We start from the raw sequence: 12,825 nt of genomic DNA on the forward strand, positions 1-12,825 counted from the left end.
CTCCCTATGATGCTATAACTCGGTGCTATTGTCCTGTGGTCTCACATTGTGGAAATAAGTTGATGGATGTTTTGGAGGACAGGTGTTAACTGCCTACATCCCTCCTCGATTGCTGCCGGAGTCATTGTGGTGTGCTGAGTTGACTGACAGTTTCTGATTCCAAATTGGGCAGGTGTAAAAGTAATAATAATTGGCAATAATTGGAAGGTCCTGGGAAGCTATTCCATTGCCTTACCTATTGTATAGCTTGTATTCATTGCTATGTAATGTTTGTTTCCCCAGACCAACAACCTATTTTTCATACACTTTCTATATTGACAATAAATGACTATCTGTCATGGCTTCTGCTAAAGCACTTCAATATCTGAAAACTCCTTGTTGATTATGGAGCTTATCTTTCACCATCAGCCTTTGCTGTGCTTCTGTTTGCTTTGCAACTTTACTCAGTTTAAGTATGTAATAATACAAATCCTTTTTTTAGACCTATGGGAGGAAAGAAAGCTATGTATTCTTGGGCAATTGTCTTTGCAAACTGGCCAAATAAATTGTATTATTATAGGTAAGCAAAGGAAATAGTTTTATCAAAGAAAATAAACAAACAATTGAACACAGCTATTAACATGATATCCATCACCTGTCTGCATCTCAGTGGTAGCATGGTTTTATGGAACACACACTTTGATTCCATGGTGGCTTCTACAGTAAAACCTTATTTCCACACATTGGTCAGTTGACCAGTAATAAACACTTTCCTAATAACCATGAGCATTCATGAGCTTGTCATGAAATCTCAAAACAGTAGTATGTACTAGTTTTTCAAATGTTTAACTTCTGTAACTTTGAAACAGTTTTAATATGCATTTTGACTGTACAAGCTTCTTTGTAGTATTGTATCTTATCTGTTTCTTTTTATTTGTATTATATTATTGCATTTATAAGCTGTTTAATACTTTTCACATTAAAGACACTAACAAAACATTATTATTATTATTATTATTATTATTATTATTATTATTATGACATTGATGATGTATTTTATTACAATCTAAGTAATTGGCAGTCCTTGAAATTGTCACATTTCTGCTGCAGGCATATACAATTGGGAGATAAAATGATACACAGCTACTGACTTTTTTTCAGCCACTCTTCCCATTACACAAAGGTAAGGCACTCAAATGAACATTTACTTTTGGATAGGTCAGAGACACAATTTTGAACTCTATCATTAAATTTAATAAAAATAGAACCACTTAAAAGCAGCATTCATAAAACACTGTACTATGTATTTTAGGTGGATACTACGTTTTATCCTTCATGGTCATCTAATAATGTAATGAATTCATACATTTAAGGAACACACGAACAGATGGTCAGCTTTATCTCGACTTCAGATCATACGAACAGTATGTATTTTCCTCATCCATGAGCTTTATAGGTCTGTAGGTTGACTTGACTTACCACCTCTCAAGCAGAAAATGTATTGCATAATTCATGCTCCTTGTCCAGTAAAGACCCTACCCACCAAATCTAACAGACAGAAATAATTCAAAAATACATGTATTACATTTACATTTATAACCTATTTCCCATTAATATTCATGCACTTACATAAAGGATATACTTAAACAGGTTAATAATCTACAATCCCAATTCTTTTGAAGATAGTTATACTGTAAATTACAGTACAAAAATGTAAGAAAAATAATAATAAAGTATGATATTGCTCTTTATAACAATTTCTTTGAAGTGTTCCTCATAAATAAACAAAATTACCTATTAATTCTGTATACTGTTTATTTATTTTTTCTTAATTAAATAATTAATTTGGTTTGTAAGGCATCTTGGGTTCCCCCTTTGCAATTTGCTTCCTCCATCTAACATCCATTGACATTTTTCACATTTTCAAATGTCGGCTCAAACTTGCTTATAAAATGCAAACTGCTGACATTTTATATTATATTAAGGACATTTGTACAGACTTAAATGGAGAACATTTAAAGAAAATGGTCTTATCCTTTGAAATTCTATTCACTTAAACAATACATATTTATGTGGGAAGGAGTATGCCTGCATAATCCTCACATATTTCCATTTTCTAGACTAGCTTAGAAATATACTTCTTTCTTATGAAAAGATTTTCCATTACTGACTTTTTTATTTTCTCAGAGAACTGGTGAAACCTTGTTTAGTGTCATTCGTAAACTCATCTTTGAGAGCTCCTCTCAGTGGAAGACATGTTGCACTTTGTAAAAATGTTGTCAAGCACGAAAGTTCCCATACACTGTTGTGTTCCCACAATGATTTCCTCAGTCTTTCTGAGTCTCTGAGTCATTTGCATCAGTCAACTTTCAGAACTAGTGTGCTTAAAAAAGGAACCCTTAAAATGTGAGTCATATAGTGCAATGTCAATTCTGAACGTTAAGGTTAAACTTTTTGGAAGCTGTTTAAATTTATGTTTCACTGTAGTTTTGTTTTTCAAAATCCATCTTCTTCAATGTGAAATATCCTGGTAAAACCTTAAAGGGGAACTGCACCTCATTTTTACCCAGGATATGTTCCATTTTAAAGAAATTCACATATTTTTTGCAGGCACTTTCTGCAGCGCACAGCATCTCAGTTCATCCCAGAGAGAATCTGGGGGAATACATATATATATACAGTGAGGGAAAAAAGTATTTGATCCTCTGCTGATTTTGTACGTTTGCCCACTGACAAAGAAACTATCAGTCTATAATTTTAATGGTAGGTGTATTTTAACAGTGAGAGAAAATCCAGAAAAACACATTTCAAAAAAGTTATAAATTGATTTGCTTGTTAATGAGGGAAATAAGTATTTGACCCCTTCGACTTAGTACTTGGTGGCAAAACCCTTGTTGGCAATCACAGAGGTCAGATGTTTCTTGTAGTTGGCCACCAGGTTTGCACACATCTCAGGAGGGATTTTGTCCCACTCCTGTTTGCAGATCCTCTCCAAGTCATTAAGGTTTCATTAAGGTGCAGTTGTCCTGTCCCCTTAGCAGAAAAACACCCCCAAAGCATAATGTTTCCACCTCCATGTTTGACGGTGGGGATGGTGTTCTTGGGGTCATTCCTCCTCCTCCAAACACGACGAGTTGAGTTGATGCCAAAGAGCTTGATTTTGGTCTCATCTGACCACAACACTTTCACCCAGTTCTCCTCTAAATCATTCAGATGTTCATTGGCAAATTTCAGACGGGCCTGTACATGTGCTTTCATGAGCAGGGGGAGCTTGCGGAGGGGGAGCTTGCGGGCGCTGCAGGATTTCAGTCCTTCATGGCATAGTGTGTTACCAATTGCTTTCTTGGTGACTATGGTCCCAGCTGCCTTGAGATCCTTAACAAGATCCTCCCGTGTAGTTCTGGGCTGATTCCTCACCATTCTCATGATCATTGAAACTCCACGAGGTGAGATCTTGCATGGAGCCCCAGACCGAGGGAGACTGACAGTTATTTTGTGTTTCTTCCATTTGCAAATAATCACACCAGCTGTTGTCACCTTCTCACCAAGCTGCTTGGCGATGGTCTTGTAGCCCATTCCAGCCTTGTGTAGGTCTACAATCTTGTCCCTGACATCCTTGGACAGCTCTTTGGTCTTGACCATGGTGGAGAGTTTGGAATCTGATTGATTGATTGATTCTGTGGACAGGTGTCTTTTATACAGGTAACGAGCTGAGATTAGGAGCACTCCCTTTAAGAGAGTGCTCCTAATCTCAGCTCGTTACCTGTATAAAAGACACCTGGGAGCCAGAAATCTTGCTGATTGATAAGGGATCAAATACTAATTTCCCTCATTAACATGCAAATCAATTTATAACTTTTTTGAAATGTGTTTTTGTGGATTTTTTTGTTGTTATTCTGTCTCTCACTGTTAAAATACACCTACCATTAAAATTATAGACTGATCATTTCTTTGTCAGTGGGCAAACGTACAAAATCAGCAGGGGATAAAATACTTTTTTCCCCTCACTGTATATATACAGATGGATGACAAATTAAAGGAAAAACCAACATAAAATGTTGTAAAACAGCTTCAATGCGCCTTGGCAAAGATTCTACGAGTCTCTGGAACTCTACACTTTTCTTGAATTGTTTTGTGAGTTTTAACCAATCACCCGACACATTAACAGAACTGCAACAGGGAATAAATAATAATAATAATAATAATAATAATAATAATAATAATAATAATAATAATAATAATAATAATATATTCATCTACTAAGGGGGGACTGTGGATTTTGATGTCTGGGATCATGAAGCAAAGACTTCACCCCCAGGAATGGCAGGATGCAGCTGTTCACGCAGACATTTACAACAGTGACACCACAGAGAACAGTGGCACGCTCAGTGGAGACCTGGACTAAGTGGTCAGTCTGCTGCACTACTGTCCAGCCGCTTGGTCCAGGTGGAGAGTGCTCTGGACAGCCTGAGCCCCATGGACAGCCACCCAGAGAGAGTAAGCAAGAAGGGCCATTCATTACCCTGCCCGTGTCCCTGCAATACACACTTTGTCCAAACAGATTCTGTTCCATGAACACGTGAAGTGTTTTCTGTCCCTCTTTCAATGTAATCTTGTTTTTGAAACAATGAAATCTAAACTATTTATCCATTTAAAAGTTTCCATCCTATTTCTGAATGTCATCTGCCAGCAGCTAATTTCTGTAAAAAGATTTTCAGTGTAAACTTATGTTGATAAAATAACTTGCACGTATTGAAATATTTTACAATACTCTTTGCTTAAATCACTCTTTCGACCTGTAATCGGGTCTCTTTCATTAACATAATTTCACATGATTGAAAGCTCAGAGTGGAAAGCGGTCTGATCTGTCCCTCTGAGGGAGGGGTCTCGTCTGCTGCTGTGCTGGGGGCGGCTGTCTGGCGTGAGAGTCTCTGTGCTGCAGTGCTGGTGATAAACTGCTCTCATTGCAATTCCTCCCGAGCTTACCCTCACGGAGAAGGGAAAGCAGCTCCTGGGACAGCTGGGTGAAGCTCGGGAGCTAAAGGAGCATACTGACAGGCGCAAGGAGGTGCTCTTCCAGGTGCTGGCGCGGTGTCTCACCCCAAAGCCACTTCATGGAGACAAAGGTCACACTTCAAGTGGAGCAGCACCAACTGGATGACAAGATTTGCCTGGGCGAGGAGCAGCTCAAGGGCCTGAGACAAAGCCTGGGTATGGGCTATGGGCACTTGTCTGACTGAATGAATAAATGTATTTGACAGTTTGTTTACAAAAACACAATAAAACATATACAGTTATGTGCAAAATCTTAAGCCACCCCAGAAAATTATGTTTAAAGCCCTTAATCTGAGCAGTAAGTGTTTATTTGTTTGAAAAAACAATATACACCGATCAGCCATAACATTATGACCACCTGCCTAATATTGTGTAGGTCCCCCTTTTGCCGCCAAAACAGCCCTGACCCGTCGAGGCATGGACTCCACTAGACCTCTGAAGGTGTGCTGTGGTATCTGGCACCAAGACGTTAGCAGCAGATCCTTTAAGTCCTGTAAGTTGCGAGGTGGGGCCTCCATGGATCGGACTTGTTTGTCCAGCACATCCCACAGACGCTCGACTGGATTGAGATCTGGGGAATTTGGAGGCCAAGTCAACACCTAGAACTTGTTGTTGTGTTCCTCAAACCATTCCTGAATCATTTTTGCTTTGTGGCAGGGCGCATTATCCAGCTGAAAGAGGCCAATGCCATCAGGGAATACCGTGTCCATGAAAGGGTGTACATGGTCTGCAACAACGCTTAGGTAGGTGGTACGTGTCAAAGTAACATCCACATGAATGGCAGGACCCAAGGTTTCCCAGCAGAACTTTGCCCAAAGCATCACACTGCCTCCGCCGGCTTGCCTTCTTCCCATAGTGCATCCTGCTCCCATGTGTTCTCCAGGTAAGCGACGCACACGCACCCGGCAATCCACGTGATGTAAAAGAAAATGTGATTCATCAGACCAGGCCACCTTCTTCCATTGCTCTGTGGTCCAGTTCTGATGCTCACATGCCCATTGTAGGTGCTTTTGGCAGTGGACAGGGGTCAGCATGGGCACCCTGACTGGCCTGTGGCTACGCAGCCCCATACGCAACAAACTGCGATGCACTGTGTGTTCTGACACCTTCTATCAGAACCAGCATTAACTTTTTCAGCAATTTGAGCTACAGTAGCTCATCTGTTGGATCGGACCACACGGGCCAGCCTTCGCTCCCCACGTGCATCAATGAGCCTTGGCCGCCCATGACCCTGTCACAAGTTCACCGCTTTTCCTTCCTTGGACCACTTTTGATAGGTACTGACCACTGCAGACCTGGAACACCCCACAAGAACTGCAGTTTTGGAGATGCTCTGACCCAGTCGTCTAGCCATCACAATTTGGCCCTTGTCAAAGTCACTCAGATCCTTACGCTTGCCCATTTTTCCTGCTTCTAATACATCAACTTTGAGGACAAAATGTTCACTTGCTGCCTAATATATCCCACCCACTGACAGGTGCCATGATAACGAGATTATCAGTGTTATTCACTTCACCTGTCAGTGGTCATAATGTTATGGCTGATGGGTGTAAACACAAAGAAACATCACTACAATGAAAAGAGAAACTTCACTATTTTATGTGATCTCCTTTAGAATGCCAAACTGAAGCAAATCACTTTGGTAGATTGCCATGAAAGTTTTTCTTAAATTCTTTTGTTTTGTTAAATTCTTCCAAACTTCTTGCAGGATTTGCCGAAACTCTTCTTTTGACTTGGCTGCTTTTTGTTTATTTTCCTGTCCATATAAAAATACACAGCTTCAACAAATACATACAGTGCCTTGCAAAAGTATTCATCCACCTTGGCGTTTTTCCTATTTTGTTGCATTACAACCTGTAACTTAAATGGATTTGTATTTGGATTTCATGTAATGGACATACACAAAATCGTCCAAATTGGTGAAGTAAAATGAAAAAAATAACTTGTTTTAAAAAATTAAAAACAGAAAAGTGGTGCGTGCGTATGTATTCACCCCCTTTTCTATGAAGCCCCTAAATAAGACCTGGTGCAACCAATTACCTTCAGAAGTCACATAATCAGAGAAATAAAGTCCACCTGTGTGCTATCTAAGTGTCACATGATCTGTCACATGATTTCAGTATATATGCACCTGTTCTGAAAGGCCCAAAGCCTGTACCACCACTGAGCAAGCAGCACCATGAAGACCAAGGAGCGTGCCAAACAGGTCAGGGACAAAGTTGTGGAGAAGTACAGATCAGGGTTGGGTTTAACAACATATCTGAAACTTTGAACATCCCATGGAGCACCATTAAATCCATTATTAAAAAATGGAAAGAATATGGCACCACAACAAACCTGTCAAGAGAGGGCTGCCCACCACAATTCATGGACCAGGCAAGGAGGGCATTAATCAGAGAGGCAACAAAGAGACCAAAGATTACCTTGAAGAAGCTGCAAAGCTCCACAGCGGAGATTGGAGTATCTGTCCATAGGACCACTTTAAGCCATACACTCCACAGAGCTGGGCTTTACGGAAGAGTGGCCAGAAAAAAAAAACATTGCTTAAAGAAAAAATAAGCAAACACGTTTGCTGTTCGCCAAAAGGCATGTGGGAGACTCCCTAAACAAATGGAACAAGGTACTTCTAATTGAGATTTTTGGCCATCATGGAAAACGCTATGTCTGGCGCAAACCCCCCTCATACAGGTATGTGGTTTTCAGTTCACTAAACATAGGCATGTATTAAGGCGATCTGCATTTCTTTTACATGCAATAACTGGGGTCTTAAGGTTATTTATTCAAAGTTAATAGATCTGCGTGACCATGATGACCCGCACAATCTCATTACAATGCCCTTCATCACCAGGATTAAACCACAATTATGTCAAATTACTTATTTCCATTGTTGGCCTCAAGAAAGCAGCTGACAGAGAAAACTATTCAAATACAGTATACTGTCAGCTGGGCGAAGTTTTGAACATTTTACTGCTTCTGAGAACGATAAAACTCAATTAAACAATCTTTTTTTTATTTATTCAACACACAGCGCAAGCCGACCGGACGATTTGTTTTGTTTTGTTTTTGTTGTTTTGCTGTGTGATTCTGACAAGCAAAAGGTGCACTTCTTGCAATACTGATGATATCTCTTGAACAATTATTTGTAAACTTTTTAAAAGAACATTCTGGGGATTTAAAAATTTTGTAAGTGTTTATAAGCCAGGTAAATTTTGAAAACAATGTTGTTTTGTAAGTAAAAAGAAAATGTAGGTTTTGTTTCTTTGCTGATGCACATTTCTTTATTCATCCAAAAATAAATGAATTATAGAAAGAATTAAAAACTTCAGTATGTTACGTTTCTTGTGATGTATATTTATATCTATTTATGTAAAGTTAAGTAATTTGCTGCACTATACCAAGCGCTGTGATTTGTCTGAGAGCGCTGTTGTCCTGACACGTCGAGCAGTTCCTGTGAGCTTAGAACTCTGAGGGTTAAGTGCCCAGACGGCTCCTCGTTCTCCTCCTCCCCGCCATCTATGACTCCTCTACCGCACACACCGCACTGCTTGAGTCAGATTGGAGCCTCTCTGGCCAGTCTCCCAACAGGGGCACCGAGCAGGCGTCTTGGGAGGATGACCGGCTCGTCATCAGAGCTGGAGGTGTAGGTGGATTTGACCACACCTCCTCCACCCCCACCATCTGAAGACACTCCCTCTCCCCCTTGCTGGAAGGCCGGGGCGAGTTCTGGGTGGTGTGCAAAATTTTCAGATTTGTTTTATTTGACAGAATTCAGACGACATTGTAAGTATTATATATCAATTAAAATAATGAGTTTATCTGGATTAATTTGTAATTGCACTGAATTAACATTCTCAATGTCAATATAAATACATTTTTTTCTGTTTACCCCTTTTCCATCTTCCCATGAGAATGAACTGATTCACATCAAGCTGTTCATGACTCGTAATTACAACACATGCATATTTTGATTTTATGTGCAATGAGTGTGACTCTGCAAAAATGTCATTTAAATCTGACAAGCTTTATGTGTTCCAGTGAAGATAGGGTATCAATTTGTTAGACAGTGGATTTAACTGGTCATTTTAAATAATATACACAAACAAACGGTATGCATGATTTAATTTCAATATGCCCTCCTTTTTGATCAAAATTGAACCAAATAAAAATATTTCAGCTGGTAGTAGAATATATCTCTAATACTGCAATGCAGCAGAGGAGGAGAGAGAAAGGAGAAAAGGGGTAATTTGGTCATTTCAATTATGATTAAAATAACTATGTATAATAACAAATAGGAACCAAAGTTCAGATATCAGACCAGTCCCCTTTTTCATTACTTATTGAAGATTAGGCATATTACATTTTTACATTCTACCATTTTATAAATTCATAGGAACAAAGATGAATGATCTGATGAAAATAAGGAGTTCATCAGGCTAAGACACAGTCAGACAGAATTAAATGTATTTATTAATTTACACAAAAAAATCTGATATCTTTAAGGAGTTTTAAATTGAATGAGAATATTTTGCATGTGTATTTGAGGGGAATATAAAACATATATATGCTCTTGTTTGCAGCTTTAGAGGGGATAATGAAATATATGTATTAATCATGTAGTCTACAGTCATAATATGGCAGCCTAATATGAATCTATACTGCTTCTGAGGATAAACATATAGCATCATGTCAGTAGTGTCATACATTTTTGTTATGAAATAATACAAATTTGATTCTGGGATAGATTTGAAGCCAAATTTCTGTCTCTGTCTCTGTCTCTGTCTCTGTCTCTGTGTTTCTCCAGTAAATTGAGTCTGACTGGCTAGGTAGTACCAGTTTATGTAATAAGGTGGGAGTCTGTCCTGAACACAAAGCAGACCAAGACATTTAATTTCAGTATGGATTCCTCCAGAATGCTTTCATTAGTCAACAGAGAGGTAATAAGTCATAGATCTGTTGACACAACCAGATTAGCCAACACCCATTGACTAGACACCCAACCAATCAACAATGGTCTCCTGTTCTCTGACTAGAAACACCAATGAGGAACCACCACATCGCTTTAGAATCACAGTCCATGAAATTGAACTGCTCAATCACTATGGAAAATGAAAGTGTGAAAAGAAATAGCATGCTCAGTTTGAAATTTTCACAATAAAGGTTCACACACACAGACCCAAGAGTACAAAGATCCAGCAGGCTGGGAATAGGATCTGAAGAGATCTGCTCTCAATAGAACCCCAGCTTCTAACTTCACTCTTCCAAGAAAGGCCTGAACAAAGTCAAACACCTTTGGAAACTGATAGAACCACAATTATCTCGAAAGAAAAGCCAGCAGCTAGCCTTCGAGTTACAGCAAAGAACAAACAAAGAACTTTAATTTCAATGCATTCTTCAAGCTGAGTTTGAAACCTTCAAACTCTTTCACCAGCCTTGAAAGACGCAGAAAGACCTTTAGAATTTTTCCAGTAGAACAACCTTCCACCAACCTTGGAACATGGAACTTCCTGATCGACATTGTTAAGTATTGAAAATTCAGTCAGCCTATTTTATGAACTCTGGAAATAAGCATTAACTAAGCCCACATACAGTTCGGTCCATAAATATTTGGACAGTGACACAATTATCATCATTTTGGCTCTGTACGCCACCACAATGGATTTGAAAGGAAACAATCAAGATTTGCTTTAAGTGTAGACTTTCATCTTTAATTTGTGGGTAGTTACATCCAAATTAGGTGAACAGTGCACGAATTAAACCCATTTTTATATGTGGTCCCCCAATTTTAGGGGCACAAAAGTATTTGGACAAACTAACATAATCATTAATTAAATTGTAAGTTTCAATACTTGGTTGCAAACTCTTTGCAGTCAATGACTGCCTGAAGTCTGGAACCCATAGACATCACCAGATGATGGGTTTCTTCCCTGGTGATGCTCTCCCAGGCCTGCACTGCAGCTGTCTTTAGGTCCTGCATGCTCCTGGGGTGTTTTGCCTTCAGTTTTGCCTTCAGCAAGTGAAATGCTGCTCAATTGGATTCAGGTCAGGTGATTGACTTGGCCATTGCAGAACATTCCACTTCTTCACCTTAAAAAAGTCTTGGGTTGCTTTCGCAGTATGCTTCGGGTCATTGTCCATCTGCACTGTGACGTGCCGTCCAATTAGTTTTTAAGCATTTGGCTGAATCTGAGCAGATAGTATAACCCTAAACACTTCAGAATTCATCCTGCTGTTTTGTCAGCAGTCACATCATCAATAAATACAAGGGAACCAGTTCCCTTGGCAGCCATACATTCCCATGTCATAACATGCTTCACAGATGAGGTGGTATGCTTTGGATCATGAGCAAAGCAGTTCCTTCCCTTCTCCATACTCTTCTGGTACATCATTTTGGTACAAGTTGATCTTTGTCTCATCTGTCCATAGGATGTTGTTCCAGAACTGTGCAGGGTTCTTTAGAATTTGTTTGGCAAACTCTAATCTGGTCTTCCTGTTTCCTGTTCACATCTTGTGGTAAACCCTCTGTATTTACTCTGGTGAAGTCTTCTCTTGATTGTTGACTTTGACACAGATGCGTCTACCTCCTGGAGGGTGTTCTTGATCTGGCCAACTGTTGTGAAGGGGTTTTTCTTCACCAGGGAAATAATTATTCTGTCATCCACCACGGTTGTTTTCCTTGGTCTTCCAGACCTTTTGGTGTTCCTGAGCTCACCAGTGTGTTCTTTCTTTTTAAGAATGTACCAAATAGTTGATTTGGCCACACCTAATGTCTTTGCTATCTCACTATTTGGTTTGTTTTGATTTCTAAGGCAAAACACCCCAAGAACAAGCAGGCACTAAAGACAGCTGCAGTACAGGCCTGGCAGAGCAACACCAGGGAAGAAACCCAGCATCTGGTGATGTCTATGGGTTCCAGACTTCAGGCAGTCATTGACTGCAAAGGGTTTGCAACCAAGTATTGAAACTTACAATTTAATTAATGATTATGTTAGTTTGTCCAAATACTTGTGCGCCCCTAAAATTGGGGGACCACATATAAAAATTGGTTTAATTCCTGCACTATTCATCTAATTTGGATGTAACTACCCACAAATTAAAGATGAAAGTCTACAATTAAAGCAAATCTTGATTGTTTCCTTTCAAATCCATTGTGGTGGCGTACAGATCCAAAATTATGACAATTGTGTCACTGTCCAAATATTTATGGACCTAACTATGTTTATAAGTGATATAATCTCTTAAGAAATTATCCCCATGTATTTAATGTTAGACATTAATGAGAATTATTGTAAATGTGCATTGTGTCTAATCTTAATTAATTACCACTGTGCACTTAAATATATTCACTCTTGTTCACACCACTGTTAGTTATCTTGAATATTAATGTAATGGGACATAATAGCAGATTGATTTGTGTATAGAACCTGTCTATATATAAATGATAGCAAACAATTCTTACAACCTAATCTTAACCTAAGCGGAATCTTTTTGGGCATTAGATAATAAGACTGCTGTAATGATTTTTTATAACATGGAATACTAATGCAAATAGATATTTGTGTCATACTTACAATATCAATATTAAGATTAATCTTTTGTAATTATTGTAGTCACTAAACCCTTAAAGTACATTAGACTTTAGTACTATTATTACTACTATTAGTATCTCTGACTAATTATGTTTCCTCCTAATGTACAGTGCCTTGCGAAAGTATTCACACCCCTTGGCGTTTTTCCTGTTTTGTTGCATTACAATCTGTAAAATGAAGTTTTATTTGGATTTCATGTAATGGA

This window comes from Amia ocellicauda, chromosome 6 (genome assembly GCF_036373705.1).
Source record: "Amia ocellicauda isolate fAmiCal2 chromosome 6, fAmiCal2.hap1, whole genome shotgun sequence".
In the NCBI taxonomy this organism is placed as follows: domain Eukaryota; kingdom Metazoa; phylum Chordata; class Actinopteri; order Amiiformes; family Amiidae; genus Amia; species Amia ocellicauda.